Genomic DNA, 16198 nt, shown 5'->3' with positions numbered 1-16198 from the left:
TTGTACTGACTATTAAATGTAGTAACAAATGCCCACTCATAAGATGTCCGCTCCATTCCGTTCACGTTTCTTTCTTTTTGTCAACTCTGAATTTTCTCTCAGTGATTTAAGTGTCTGCCTCTCCTTAAATGTTAAATTATGCTGAATTTTTTTAGTTGATATTTTTTGAATATCATCGTGTACTAATTAAAAAAAAAGTCTCTAAAAAATTGCCTCCTAAATGTACCAGGTTGAAAACTGATTTGGGTTTGAACAGGGTCGAACTTACTTCTGGTATATTGTTCAATTCTTTAACCTCCTTGCTCAGGAAGAACCTCTTGATAGTCAATTTTCTAATATATTTGTTTAGATCAATGAAAGTGGAGAACTGGTTCAGAGTCCCTTTTCAAGGACTGCTATTTCTTACTTCTCCAAAATGTGGCTACTTAAATTAAATATTTTTTACCCTTCCTTCCTCAATGTCCCTACTCTTTTCTTTTACCTTGTTATCAGTTCCTTCCGTGTTTATTTTTTATTTTATTCCAATTTTTATTTTTCCACCTTAACTTAGATTTTTTTCTTTGCATTCCCTCCTCTACATCCCCTTTTCGTTACTTTATAGTCCAAAACTTCCTCGCCCGTCCTGAAAAAGGAGTAACATTTTCCAACTCCCGTAAGGGTGAAAAACTCTATTCCTTTCCCTTTCAGTTCTTATATTTCTCCTCTCTTCATATGATTCCCTAGTCTAGGGGGAGTTTCGTTCCATACTGATGCTCTATCCCTTTTCCCATATAAACCTCTCCTATTCCTGATGTAGAAATCCATCTGTTCTTTCCAGTTCCAATTATTCACCTGCCTATCTCTTTTCTCTGACATGTCTCCTCTCTGTTCAGTTTGTTTAACTTGATGATATGGAGCATGTTCCTGTTCCCAATTAGTTTGTCTATCACACCAATTATTTTTATTTCTTAGATGATACTTAATGGGAATATCTCTCCTATGTCTCTGTTGTTGGGGTTGTTGATTCCTCCTTTCTTTCCTATTGGTATAAACCTGCTCCCGTATTTTAATAGATGCACTATCTCCTATAGGGTGTTCCTCCTTTTCGATAATTGCTATAACTCTCTTATCTCTATTGAATTTCTTTAGTTTATGGTCTGTTAGAGCTTTTTCATTTTTTCTCAAGTTATTTTCTATCCTTTTCTCTAACTTATTATTCCTGTGTATCATTAAAACGAACTGTAATTTCTAATTTACTTAGCTCCTGCCTACTATCCTCTATAATGAAATTACTTAAAGACAATGGCCCTCATTCCGAGTTGTTCGCTCGGTAAATTTCATCGCATCGCAGCGATTTTCCGCTTAGTGCGCATGCGCAATGTTCGCACTGCGACTGCGCCAAGTAAATTTGCTATGCACTTAGTAATTTTACTCACGGCTTTTTCATCGTTCTGGCGATCGTAATGTGATTGACAGGAAATGGGTGTTACTGGGCGGAAACAGGCCGTTTATGGGCGTGTGGGAAAAAACGCTACCGTTTCCGGAAAAAACGCAGGAGTGGCCGGAGAAACGGAGGAGTGTCTGGGCGAACGCTGGGTGTGTTTGTGACGTCAAACCAGGAACCACAAGCACTGAACTGATCGCAGATGCCGAGTAAGTCTGGAGCTACTCAGAAACTGCTACGAGGTGTGTAATCGCAATATTGCGATTACTTCGGTCGCAATTTTAAGATGCTAAGATTCACTCCCAGTAGGCGGCGGCTTAGCGTGAGCAACTCTGCTAAAATCGCCTTGCGAGCGATCAACTCGGAATGAGGGCCAATGAGCATGATTTAAAAAATGTATTCCACTCCTGTTTGAAAGACTCATTAGCGGAAGAAAAAGAAGCTTTCTTGTGTATTAACAGACCCTTTGGGATGATTTGGTTTTCAAGATATTTTTCTAGCATAACCGTTTCCCACGTGGTGAGAGGGCTTGTGTGTCACCACAATTGCCCATATTCTGGTGGAATCAGCTCCCTCCGAGGGAAAAGAAAACAAGGCCTGCACATTCTGCACCTGCAATGGAGATTTATAATTCCAGGATTTCTAAAGTGCACAACTGCAGCTGGAGAAATAGAAGTCCAGATTTTCCAGCTCTCCCAAAGACAGCAGAAAGTCAACTGCAGCAGAAAGGTTTAAGAATCCCACTTAGCCACAATGCATTGCGCTGGTGCCTGTTAGGGGCCAGTGGCCGTGCCAGGAGAGCATGGCATGTGTAGCTGCAAGCCACTGCAGCAGAATGACTTGTGAGCATGGGAAGTGCTAGGACCTTTTATGTTCGTTTGTTTATTTTTCTGTATGTACATGTGTGACCAAGCCCAAGCCTGTGTATGGTGTGCTACAGTGTCTGATGCCAGTAAAGACATTGTGGTTGTAACCAGAAAACCTGCCTGCGAGTCCTTATTTACAATACCCGTGTTGCATACCATATACGACTGTCCTTTAATAATGCATGTTCTAATTTATTCATAACTTCTCCCAAATCTTCATCTATGAGTATTGCAGGTTCCCCAGTATCTATAAACATATTGTCAAAGGTAGCTCTCCTATTTTCCCGATATTTGAACACAGGGCCTAATTCAGACCTGATCGTAGCTGCAAATTTGCAGAGAGAGTTAGATTTGGGTGGGGAGTGTTCAATCTGAAATCTACTATAAATTGTAGTGTAAAAATAAAGCAGCCAGTATTTACCTGGCTCAGAAACAATATAACCCACCCAAATCTAACTCTCTCTGCACATGTTATATCTGCCCCCTACCCCTGCAGTGCACATGGTTTTGCCCATCTGCTAACAAACTTGCTGCTACGATCAGGTCTGAATTAGGCCAATAGTGCAGCACCCAGTGGTCTTTATGAGAGTGCAAAAGCAATGTATCCAAAAGTGACTAAAGATTCATTAGTGCGCACTTTAAAAGCAGCTATATTGTGTGTCATGTCATAAAAGGGTACTCTCCATCCCTTCACCAATATACATATGTCCCAAACAGTTGACTGACACACATCAAGCACTAAAAACATAAATATCACCATCTCCTTTTCAATAGATTGAGACTTTCAGTTCCTCATATAAATAGATATACACAATGTGGGGACCTAAAGTGGCTATGGTATTGCAATTACTGGCTGTTCCTTTGATCTGAGCATTTACTCTGGGATCCCTGTCAGTGGCACACTCCGGTCATCAGCAGTCCGGTCCTCCTCCGCAATCACCACTGCTCCTCCACAACTTAACCAACGCGTTTTGATCCAACAGCATGGGTCTTTTTTAAGGACGAAAGTGAATGTCCTTGCCACATCCTATTTAAACCCCCGCCTCCCTATCCAATTTCAGAGGCGGGGGAAGCTAGTTCCTATACATCGGTAAACTACATGTCCCATGAACCCCTGCCCCACCCAGCCAATCCCACTCACTTCTGGTAGTACAATTTCCGGCGTTTTCTAAACGACTATATGATGTCGATACATCACTTCCTTTCAGTTGTTTTAGTAGCGTAATTTCCACCCTTTTCCCCGGCACCGTATTTGTTGGACTTACCTTTACATTTCCAATTCATTGTCGCACTGTATCTCTGTGTAATCAGGCCGCAATCCACCACCCGGGAGAATTAGATAGATAGATAGATAGATAGATAGATAGATAGATAGATAGATAGATAGATAGATAGATAGATAGATAGAATCACAATCACACTATAGCAACTCACTACTGATCACTACTCAACATCAGCAAACACATTTGTCAATAGCAATATAATAGCAATGTTAATAGATGACCAATCCCAAGGAATAGGCAGTGGCCACACAGGTAACCCAGCAGCTGGGCACTGTAAGGTGCCAGGGTCGCAGTCAAGGATGCATGCTGCAGGAGAGTGAGCACCCCTCCATCCCTCCCACCCATACTTTCCCCAGTAATCCTAGCCATACACCTACCTTTCCCTCCTGTCCACTTTCAGTTACCATCCTCGACAACAGTCACAGACAGGGGGAGTGGAGAAAAGAGGGAAGATACAAGAAACCCGGCCAACTCCTGCGTGCTGCATCTGGTGATGAGACATGATCACCGCTCACTCAGGGCAGCACAGTCCGCTCAGCACTGCACCCAGGTGACCTGCGGCCACTGTAGCAGATCAGGTTATGTACTGGGCAATGATCCTGTGGAGCATATAGAGGTGCTGAGAGCGGGAATCAGACACCGGAGGGAGCAGTCCGCACACATACTGCCAGTGCCCCAAGTAACTCCCACACTGTCAAGTCGGGACAGTAACTTTCTCTGCGGCCACCACTGAGAGCGCAGCCTGGAAGTCAAGTCTACTCTGTGGTGTGCTGCAGCCGCGTCTTCTTAGGCAAAAGCGCAATGCGCAGCATGTGGCTTCACAAGGCTCCCTCACAGTGTACACTCCATGTAAATAAACTGTGCGACAGACAGTGGATGTAGCTGTTACTATGTTGCAGGGGTCATTCGCCGTGTTCGCTCCCCTGGATCCGCCACTGGCCCCACACTGCCTAAATATATACAGAGTAGTCACATACTCCAGCGGACTATTAGTGGAATTCCTGATGGTGCGCCCACACTTCAAATGCGCGGTGGGGAAGGCACCATTCGCACACACGTAGTTACGGCCCTGCTAGTGAGCCAGGTTACAGATGTGTCCTCTTCTATCTATGCACACGAATCCTGTCCGAGTGTGAGCTGCGCGAACGCACATTTCGGTTGCTATTGAATTAACAGTACAGACCTGCAGGAGTGTCTGAGCACCGGCTTCCGTGGCTTAGCGCTGCCACGCATCACTGCAGCATACAGTATGCATCGTGGCAGCATACGCAGCAAAGATAGGAGGACACCTCTGTACAAATATGTGCATATTTATAATAATAATTCTGATATTTATATAGCACCTTTCTCCTAATAGGACTTAAAGTGTTTTACAATTGTCTTTACAGCTCAAAATACAGAACAAGCTTAGCTAGATATTAGTGAAATGCATGAGTGAATAGTTAAGTCTTTTAGTCAATTTTTGAAGGATTTTTGAAGGATTCTAGAGAGGGATGGCTTCTCGCACTGTGCGCGGAAGAGAGTTCCATAGGGTCGGAGCCACAAAGTTGAAATCTCGACCCCCATGTGAATTCAGAAAGATTCTAGGTACTGTTAGTAGTCCTTCATCTACAGATCGTACTCGTAGTACAGGTTGAGTATTCCAGATCCAAATATTCCGAAATATGGAATATTCCGAAATACGGAAATTTTGGAGTGAGACTGAGATAGTGAAACCTTTGTTTTCTGATGGCTCAATGTACACAAACATTGTTTAATACAAAAAAATTATTAAAAATATTTTATTAAATAACCTTCAGGCTGTGTGTATAAGGTGTATATGATACATAAATGAATTGTGTGAATGTACACACACTTTGTTTAATGCACAAAGTTATTAAAACTCTTGGCTAGAATTAACTTCAGGCTGTGTGTATAAGGTGTATAAGGTGTATATGAATCATTAATGCATTCTGTGTTTAGACTTGGGTCCCATCACCATGATATCTCATTGTGGTATGCAATTATTCCAAAATACGGAAAAATCCGATATCCAAAATACCCCTGGTCCCAAGCATTTTGGATATGGGATACTCAACCTGTAATCGAGTGGGACAGAAAGTGGGTGCAGTGTGTGTGTGGTGCACACCACATGGGCCCCTGGGTCTAGGGGGCCTCAGATTGCACACACAATTAATCACTTACCTAGCCGGAGTACCACATTGGTGCTGCTACAGCAAGAGAAATCACTCAGAAAACAGCATGGCAGATATTTTGACAGTAATCCATGCATGTGTCGTACAGATTTGTCTCCAAGAACACTGCAGCACCATGTTTCTGGAGACCTGTGCACGTTGCAAAAAGTAGGGGGCCCACACAGAGTCTACACATAGGATCCCTCCTCTTTTAAGTCACCCCTGGTTACATACTGTATAAATTGCTGTAAATATTCTGTTTGGAAGAGTCTTAATAAATAGAGTCCCTAGATTGTAATCCCCAATCTGGGGCAAATGCAGGATTTCTAGACGGTTTTCCTAATGCTTGATTTTAAACAAGTGTGGCCATAGCATGAAGGGGGCAAATGAAATAGCCTGTGAGTTGCAGGAACCCATGAGATTTAGCTGGTTGATATAAAGTGGCAATTCTTTGAGAAGCAAAATCAGTTTGTCCCGCTTTAAGGGCCAAGAGAGCAAGTCCTGGAGACTGGGGGTGGCAGAAGAACCTATCATTGGCCCTGGAGAAGACATAAATGTACACATTGGTATCCTCATACACTGGATAGTGAGCCTAATTCAGGTTGGATCGCAAAACATGATCCAACCGCATGCGCAGCACCGGTACTGCGCATGCGCCCGCATCTTCTGCAGAGGGCTGCAGAACATGCGATTACCCCTGCCTGTAAATCAGGCACAGGTGGTCTTGGGGCTGGGGGGGCAGAAACGCTCCGTTTCATAGGCAGAAACAGAGCGTTGCCAAAGCAGGCAAACCCGGCGGCGTTTTAGAAATGGGGGCATGGCGTGGGCGTGTTAGCGGTTGCTGCGTGACGTCAGATCGTGGCGGGCCTCCTGCTGCAGGTCGCATGCTGGGTGGCCATGCCCTGCAATGGGCGGCCCCCAGCATGCATTCAGAAGGATTGCAAATTGTACTAATTAGCAAAATTTGCAATCCTTACTGAATTAGGCCCTGTGTACAGCGGCATGAAAAAGTTTTTGCCCCCTTCCTGAATTTCTTGTTTTTGCCTATTTGTTACACTTATTTGTTTCAGATATTCAAACTAATTTGAATATAAGACAAAGACAACCTGAGTAAACACATATAGTTTTTAAATGTTCATTTCATTTATTGATGGAAAAAAGTTATCGAACACCACTTTGTGAAATAGTAATTGCCCCCTTAATTTCTCATCCAAACAATGGGGGTAATTCAGAGTTGATCGCAGCAGCAAATTTGTTAGCAGTTGGGCAAAACCATGGGGGTCATTTCGACCCGTTTGCACGCAGCGGTTCTTCGCTGCAGTGCGAACGGGTCAGAACTGCGCATGCGCAGCGCCCGCAATGCGCACGCGCGGCACTGCCCAGTGACAGCCATCGCCGGGCAACGACCAGAAGAGAGAAGAAAGTGATCGTTAGCGCGATCGCAAGAAGATTGACAGCGGGGAGGCGTTCCGGGACGGATACTCGCCGTTCTCCGGACGTGGAGATCCGAACGCAGGCGTGTCTAGGCGTTTGGAGGACGAATGTCTGACGTCAATCCCGGGACCTTTGTCGCTGGATCCGTTGCACAGGGTAAGTAAGTCTGACTCTAGTTTTGTTTTGCAGGAAACTTTTTTAGCATAGCAGAGCTGCACAAGCGATCGCAGCCCTGCTATGCTAAAATACACTCCCCCATAGGCGGCGTCAAGTTGATCGCATGAGCAGCAAAAAGTTGCTACGTGCAATCAACTCGGAATGAGGGCCCATGTGCACTGCAGGTGTGGCAGATATAACATTTGCAGAGTTAGATTTGGGTGGGTTATTTTGTTTCTCTGCAGGCTAAATATTGGCTGCTTTATTTTTGTCATTTAGATTTCAGTTTGAACACACCCCACCCAAATCTAACTTTCTCTGCACATGTTACATCTGCCCCTCCTGCAGTGCACATGGTTTTTCCCAACTGCTAACAAACTTGCTGCTTCGATCAACTCTGAATTAGGCCCAATGACCCAAATTGAACTGATAATTGAATTCAATTACAAATTACACAATCAGGCTTGATTACTGTGAGCCCTGTAAACATATCTTAATTAGAACCTTTCCAGCAATTTTAAGCTGGATAAAAAGTCTCAACAAGCAGCATAGAATGCCAAGGTCAAAAGAGATGAAAAAGAAAGTTATTGAAATATATCAGTTTGGAAAGGGTTAAAAGCCATCTCTAAGATGGCCATACACCTAAAGATTTATCTGTCAGCTCTAGCGAGTTGGAATGAAAACCTGGTAATGGATGAGAGCAAAAAGACAATTGACAAAAAAGGTCATTCAGAAAAATTGGTTAAATCAAATGGATTTAACCAATTTGTCTGACCATTTTTGTCTGTTTTCCAGTGTTTGGGAGCAAATGGTAATTGTCATTTACTCTCATCCATTACCAGATTTTCATTCCAACCAGCCAGATCTTTTATTATTATTATTACATTTTATTTATAAGACGCCAAAAGTGTTTCGCAGCGCCGTACAAAGGACAGCACAGGGAGACAAAACTTAACATTACAGTAAATTACAGATGAGCGGGTTCGGTTCCCTGAGAACCGAACACCCTGAACTTCACGCTCCGAGTCCGGATCCAAGTCCGGCTCGGGTTTTCCAGCCGGACGAAGCAAAACGTCATCATCCCGCTGTCGGATTCTTGTGGGATTTGGATTCCATATAAGGAGGTGCGCGTTACCGCCATTTTCACACCAGTCCTGGAGAGTGTAGCGAGAGGACGTGTCTCCTCAGTGTCTGTGCAGGAAAGTGGTGTGGTGCATGAGGTGGCAACCTGCTCTTTTGTATCATTCCAGTGGTGCTGTCTTGTGCTGCATCAATCCAATGATGGTGTCTTGTGATGCATTTGTCCAGTCACAGTGGTGGTGTCCTATGCTGCTATAAGTCCAGTGCTGCTGTATAAGTCCAGTTCAGTGGTGCTGCTGTATATGTCCAGTCCAGTGGTGCTGTCTTGTGCTGCATCAGTCCATTGGTGGTGTCCTGTGCTGCCATAAGTCCAGTGGTGGCGTCCTGTGCTGCCATAAGTCCAGTGCTGCTGTATAAGTCCAGTGCTGCTGTATAAGTCCAGTCCAGTGGTGCTGTCTTGTGCTGCATCAGTTCAGTGGTGGTGTCCTGTGCTGCTGTAAGTTCGGTGGTGGTGTCCTGTGCTGCCATAAATCCAGTGGTGCTGCCGTATAAGTCCAGTCCAGGGGTGCTGCTGTATAAGTCCAGTCCAGGGGTGCTGCCGTATAAGTTCAGTCCAGGGGTGCTGCCGTATAAGTCCAGGGGTACTGCCGTATAAGTCCAGTCCAGTGGTGCTGCCATATAAGTCCAGCAGTGCTGCCATATAAGTCCAGGGGTACTGCCGTATAAGTCCAGGGGTACTGCCGTATAAGTCCAGGGGTACTGCCGTATAAGTCCAGTCCAGCGGTACTGCCATATAAGTCTAACGGTACTGCCGTTTAAGTCCAGCAGCGCTGCCAGATAAATCAAATCCAGTGGTGCTGCAGTATAAGTCCAGGGGTACTGCCATATAAGTCCAGGGGTACTGTCATATAAGTCCAAGGATACTGCCGTATAAGTCCAGTTCAGTGGTGCTGCTGTGTAAGTCCAGGGGTACTGCCATGTAAGTCCAGGGGTACTGCCATATAACTTCGGGGGTACTGCCGTATAAGTCCAGCGGTACTGCGGTATAACTTCAGTCCAGTGGTGCATCCATGTAAGTCCAGGGGTACTGCCGTATAACTCCAGGGGTATTGCCATGTAAGTCAAGTGGTACTGCTGTATAAGTCCAGTCCAGTGGTACTGCTGTATAAGTCCAGTCCAGTGGTGCTGCCGTTTAAGTCCAGTCCAGTGGTGCTGCCCTGTACTGTAAGTCCAGGGGTACTGCCTTGTAAGTCCAGCGGAACTGCCGTATAACTCCAGCGGTACTGCCGTATAAGTCCAGTCCAGTGGTACTGCCGTATAAGTCCAGGGGTACTACCGTGTAAGTTCAGGGGCACTGACATGTAAGTCCAGGGGTACTTCCGTATAAGTCCAGCGGTACTGCTGTATAAGTCCAGTCCAGTGGTGCTGCTGTATAAGTCCAGTCCAGTGGTGCTGCCGTGTAAGACCAGGGGTACTGCCGTATAAGGCCAGTCCAGCGGTACTGCCATATAAGTCTAGCAGTGCTGCCATATAAGTCCAATCCAGTGGTGCTGCCATATAAGTCCAGGGGTATTGCCGTATAAGTCCAGGGGTACTGTCATATAAGTCCAGTGGTACTGCCGTATAAGTCCAGTCCAGCGGTACTGCCGCATAAGTCCAACGGTACTGCCGTTTAAGTCCAGTAGTGCTGCCATATAAATCAAATCCAGTGGTGCTGCAGTATAAGTCCAGGGGTACTGCCATATAAGTCCGACATGTAAGTCCAGGGGTACTTCCGTATAAGTCCAGCGGTACTGCTGTATAAGTCCAGTCCGGTGGTGCCGCTGTATAAGTCCAGTCCAGTGGTGCTGCCGTGTAAGTCCAGGGGTACTGCCTTATAAGTCAAGTGGTGCTGCCGTATAAGTCCAGTTCAGTGGTGCTGCCGTATAAGTCCAGCGGTGCTGCCGTATAAGTCCAGGGATGCTGCTGTATAAATCCAGGAGTACTGCCATTTAACTCCAGTGGTATTGCCGTATAACTGCAGCGGCACTGCCGTATAAGTCCAGTGGTGCTGTCCTCTGCTGTATATTATTTACACCAAATAAAGGGGTTATTAATATTTAATCCAAAGAATGTTTGCAGGCTTTGCCCGATGTGTGGTTTAGGGGTACGCCTTCCTGTGCTGCATATTATTATAATAACTCCAAATAAAAGGAGTATTATCCAAATAATTTTTACAGGCTTTGCCATGTGTGTGTGTGGTTTAGGGGTACGCTCTCCTGTACTGCATATTATTATAATAACTCCAAATAAAAGGGTTATTACACAAATAATTTTTACTGGCTTATCCATGTGTGTGTGGTTTAGGGGTACGCTCTCCTGTGCTGCATATTATTATAATAACTCCAAATAAAAGGGTTATTATCCAAATAATTTTTGCTGTGTTTGCCCTGTGTGGTGTAGGGGTATGCTCTCCTGTGCCGCATATTGGCCCTCATTCCGAGTTGATCGCTCGCTAGCTACTTTTAGCAGCTGTGCAAACACATAGTCGCCGCCCACGGGGGAGTGTATTTTTGCTTTGCAACAGTGCGAACGCCTGTGCAGCCAAGCGGTACAAAAACATTTTGTGCAAAACAAAACCAGCCCTGTAGTTACTTATTCTGTGCGATGATTGCTGCGACAAAGGTCCCGGAATTGACGTCAGATACCCGCCCTGCAAACGCCTTGTCAAAGTCAGAAAAATATCTGTATGCACACTACCATATTTGCACCTCACACAGGTCCATGCTGCGCATGCGTACGCTCTCCCGTACGTGCGCATACTCACAGTCGCGAGCACCCGCAGGCGCACGGTATGCGTATTTACGGTAGAGTTTATGTGATCGTAGCGTGCGACTCAATCGTTGCATATTTTCACTATATGATGTATTTTGTAGATCATGGTCCCTTTGATAGATTCTGAAAGTTTGGTTAATATAGAATGTTCGTGAACAGAGAAATCCCTCTTTGTTTGATATGAAGGGTCAGACAGGAGTAATACAGTGGTGTTTAGTACCCATCGGAAGAGTATTTAATGAGCAATATTCCGGTGTTGGTTTGAAGCTGATTAATCGCTCGTGCGAATAGTTATGGACATAAGAAGTTTATGAACATTTACTTTATTTGCACTTACTTATCCATGCGGCGGGAAACCCAGTTTCCCTCCCACCTGAGCTGTTGGAAATAGTCACAGCCCACCTGTATGAATCAACCTATGACCTTTTGTTATAATGCGAGGAGGAATTCCTGTGTCCAATGAACAATGAGATTGTAGGGACCATTGAATTGCATTGTGTGTGGGGCATAAATAGAAAGGCCGATCACATCCAGCTCTCACTCTTCAACGGTTATCATTGCTGAAAATCGGGAGCTGGATGTCCAGAGGCGCATGCGATCGTTTCCTTTGTGCGTAAGTTTTTCTCCGCAGCTATATTGATCTCTTGTTATTGTGGGCCATATCTTTCTCTCTCTTCTCTTTCTCTCATTTTTCTCTTAAACTTAATTGTATTGTATTTACTGTGTAGTTACCTGGTTAGTTAGTCTATGTTATATTGTAGTGTATGATTTGTATTTGTATTTATTCTTTTGCAAGTATATCATTCTAAATATATATATATATATATTAGGCGTTGGACCCTAAGCCCAGGTATCTGTGTATTTCTTATAGTGTTAAGTATTCTCAGAGCGTCGGTGACGCTAGAACAGCTTTAAAGGTAATAAGGTTATACTGTGTTGCGTTTACACTCTACCATTACACTAAGGTTTTATTGCACAATACATTGTTTAAGGTTTAGTTTCAAAGGTTTAACATTGTGAGCGTCAGCGCCGCTGGTGATCTCCTCGTGGTCTCGAGCGTCCGCTACGCTATAGCGAATCATTAAGTTAGTCGGCAGCCAATAGCGTGCCTGCCTGTGATCTCTTGGCCGCGAGCGAACGTGACGCTTGAGCGTCTCAACTACGGCTAAGCGATTGTTACGCAACGTGCGTACCCTTACGGTACTTCATACGTAGATAGCGTACAGTGTTCTTAGACCTCACAAAGGGTATTATATAAGATAAATATTCTGCCTTAACAATTGCGGGCTCGTCCTGTCCTTCACATATCTGCACTAGGTAATTTCAGCAGACATTATCCAGCAGCAAAGGGCGGGAGATCATATTCCTCGTAGTGCTGTTTGGATAAGCGTCTGCTTCTCTTAGTAAAGGGTGCTGAAGGAATCCGGGAACCGGAGGTAAGAACAACACGCTAGTCTCTTTTAAAACTGTTTATTTTTCTGTCTTGCGTACACACGCACGCATATCTGCATTTCTTTTCATTCGTGTATTTTCATATGTCACTCTCCTGTTTGCTATTGTATAGTTGATAAACGTGCTAAGAGAGATTTGCCGCTATTTCAAAGTGTAAAAGTAAAGGTAATATAGTTAAAGTATAGACAAACACACAGCTCTGCCTGAAAGACAAGGCGAAGTCAGTGTGGTGTGCGGTAGATGATAAAGGATCATCTACATTGATAAACGTATAAATTGTGTTACGGTGGATCTTTATTTTGCGTACACGTGTCTCTATCAAAGGACTGAGACTTGCGTACGCAAACCAAAGGCCGACGCACGCAGCGTATATCACGCAGCGGAGCGTCCGGGCACGCCCACGTAACTCAAATTACAAGTTTTTTTTCTCTCCTCTCAACGCGATAAATAGCGCAACGCGGTAAATAACGCAAGGCGATAAATCGCGCAAATCTATTTTAACATTCAAATTTAAATTAACAGATCCTTCTCCTAATTTGTAACACATCTGGTCTAAAGAAAATTTCTGCGCAGAAATAGAAATAGAAACAAAAGTGTACATGTGGTGAGTGAGTGTGTTGTATACAATTTTACAGGTTGAACCACAAGAAAAGTCGAGTTCTCGTGAGGTACACGCGTGTAAGTGACGTACATGGTGGCTAGGGAGGCATCCCTGGTTAAAACATACAATTTGAGCATTAGAGTGTAGCAGACCAGGAGGTCATACTGTAACAGACCAGGAGGTCATAGCAGACCAACAGGTTCAGGTACAGCAGACAAGGAAGTCTGCTATACAGTCCACAGGCACAACACCAAGAAAGGGTTGGTGCAACACCCATATAGGCCATACAAGCTCTGGCTGAAGGAATTCGCAGCCGCAATTTTCGATTCCACTGGTCGCTCCGTACATAAGATTAGTTGCTTATGTGCTGAACGATTGTACCGCACGTAATTGTGTACATTAGTAAACCTGACCGGTACTATTTGTGTACGAAGGTCATAAACGCTATTTGTACATTCTAACGTGATTTGTGTAATTTTTTTTTATTTTAAGGGAGGTTCGCTGCTCACTCAGGAACTATCCAACAACCAATAGTTACTGGAAAGAGTAAGTGTTCTTCGGATCACCCTCACAGGTTCCAGTAAATAGAGGTTCAGGTCGCAGGGGCCCTGGGTCGAGTACGCCAGCACCATATCGGTGTGATCAGGTCGTATTGGTCGGCGTGGGCGAGTGAGTGGGGTACTCTGTAAACCGCCACCGTCAGCCTATTTTGAACATTTTGGTTTGCGTAAGGGTTGGCTGAATAAAGCAACACCTTCGAACTATGGGGGCCACTTGTTCAGGTAGGGGGCGATCAACCTCGGTTCGGGTTGATTCAGTGAACCGACCAGTCGGGTCGGCAAGATACGTGATGTGTGAAAAATACGGTTCACACACAGAGGTTTTATGTGATGAATGGGAGAGAATGACAATACATGACGGGGAGAAATTCCCAAGAGTAGGTAGCTTCAGCACAGAAGTGTTAACGAATTTAAGGAGAAGGATATGTCTCATTAAATCAGCCAAGAGACGAATCAAGCATTATGATTATTTACAGTTGTGGCAACAGGAGGGTGACATACAGAGAGGATTGGCTCAGGCGGCGGGATCTGGCTCAATCAGAAAACTGATAGCCACGGCCCCACCGCCACCATATATATCAGGAGAAAAATTGGTTGCGGGGAATGACGCACTAAGGTGTAACACACAAACACTTAGCAACTGTGTAAATGTTAAAGATAATGTTAACCAATTAACCAATGCAAGTATTAACCCGTGCAAGTTGTACCCTGTTTTGAACTTTCCTCAGGAGTGTGATCAAGAAGACGAATCGGCAAAAATTTCAGCGCTCTCTCTAGCAGCCACCATAGCAGAGACCACAGTAGGCACAGCTCCACCCCCGAGATTAGTAACAAAGGCCCCTAGCGGAGGGATAGGTGAGGTCGTATCAACGGGTAAGTACGGCACCATACACTATGCTGAAACTATTTCACCACAGCCTGTAGAATCTACACAGAATGAGGTTGTTAGAGTTAATCCTGTTAGGGTAATAGCTGTTCCAAATGGGAAAACTGACACATCAGGAGTCACCCCTGTGAGGAACATTGCCATGTACAGCCCATTTTCCCGAATGGAATTAAGGACCATAGTGTCTGAATTCCCTTACCCTAGAAAAGACTTAGTTGCCAGCCAAAAATACATCAGAGACCTAGGAAACACTTTAGAGCCCAATAATAAAGATTGGCAAGTATTGCTGAGAGCATGTTTACCCTCCAATGTTGACGCAGCTCAATTTTTAGCTGACTGTGGATTAGATCAGGATGTACCTCTTACAGATGTGTACAACAAAGATAATGTAAAAAGAATAAGTTTACAGTTAAAGGAGTATTTCCCAGCCGTAGTTAAATGGAACAAAATATTCTCCATTAAACAGAAGGAGTCAGAAACAGCTGCAGAGTATTTTCACAGAGCATTATCAGAAATGGCAAAATACACAGGCATAGAGGACATTAAAACAAACATAAACCATCGAGAAGTAGCAGTATCGGTACTGATGGATGGTTTAAAAGAATCATTAAAGACTAGAGTACAGACCACACAACCATGTTGGCGAGGTCTGTCTGTGGCTACTTTGAGAGAGGCTGCTATTGATCACGATAGGAACATCACCAGACACAGGGAACAACAAGGTGATATGTTAATGGCAGTAAGTATACAGGCCCTGACCACAAGGCAGCCTTTGTTTATATCACCAAACCCTGTGGGTAAGTCAAATGTGGTTACTTGTTATTCTTGTCATAAACAGGGACACATGGCACGAGACTGTAGAGCGAAAAATTCACGAAACTCATACCAACCCCCTAGACAACGACACGACACACGACATTGGGAGCAGGGTCCGCAGAAACGGAGTTATGAGCCACATGCAGGGGAAACAAAAAGATACCCCCCGAACAGAGACTGGCAAGCCTCTGGTAGTTCCCAATTAACTCCATCACAAGTAGTTGCTGCCAGCGGGATTCAGGGAGGTCACCATACCCAATAGGGGTGTGGCCATACCTGTAATCTGCAGCCAGTAAAATTGATTGCAAGCCTTGGAAGTGAACCAGAAATTGCAATCAATGTAGCTGGTAAATCATTAAACTTTCTTGTAGACACAGGGGCGGCCAAATCAGTGATAAATTCGACAGTGGGCATGAGAACCACTGGTAAGACAATTTCAGCCATAGGGGTAACGGGAGTAGTCCAGCACTACCCTGTTAGCAAACCAGCCGAGATTACAGTAGGGCCTTTACATACCAAGCATTCCTTTTTGCTGGCTGCATCGGCACCGACCAATCTCCTGGGAAGAGACTTACTGTGTAAAATGGGGTGCGTCATTTATTGTACTCCTGAAGGTGTATTCTTGGACATACCTGAGAATCACGCTCAGGAAG

The sequence above is a fragment of the Pseudophryne corroboree genome, chromosome 3, assembly GCF_028390025.1.
Source record: "Pseudophryne corroboree isolate aPseCor3 chromosome 3, aPseCor3.hap2, whole genome shotgun sequence".
Classification (NCBI taxonomy): Eukaryota; Metazoa; Chordata; class Amphibia; order Anura; family Myobatrachidae; genus Pseudophryne; species Pseudophryne corroboree.
This window is presented reverse-complemented; position numbering follows the sequence as displayed.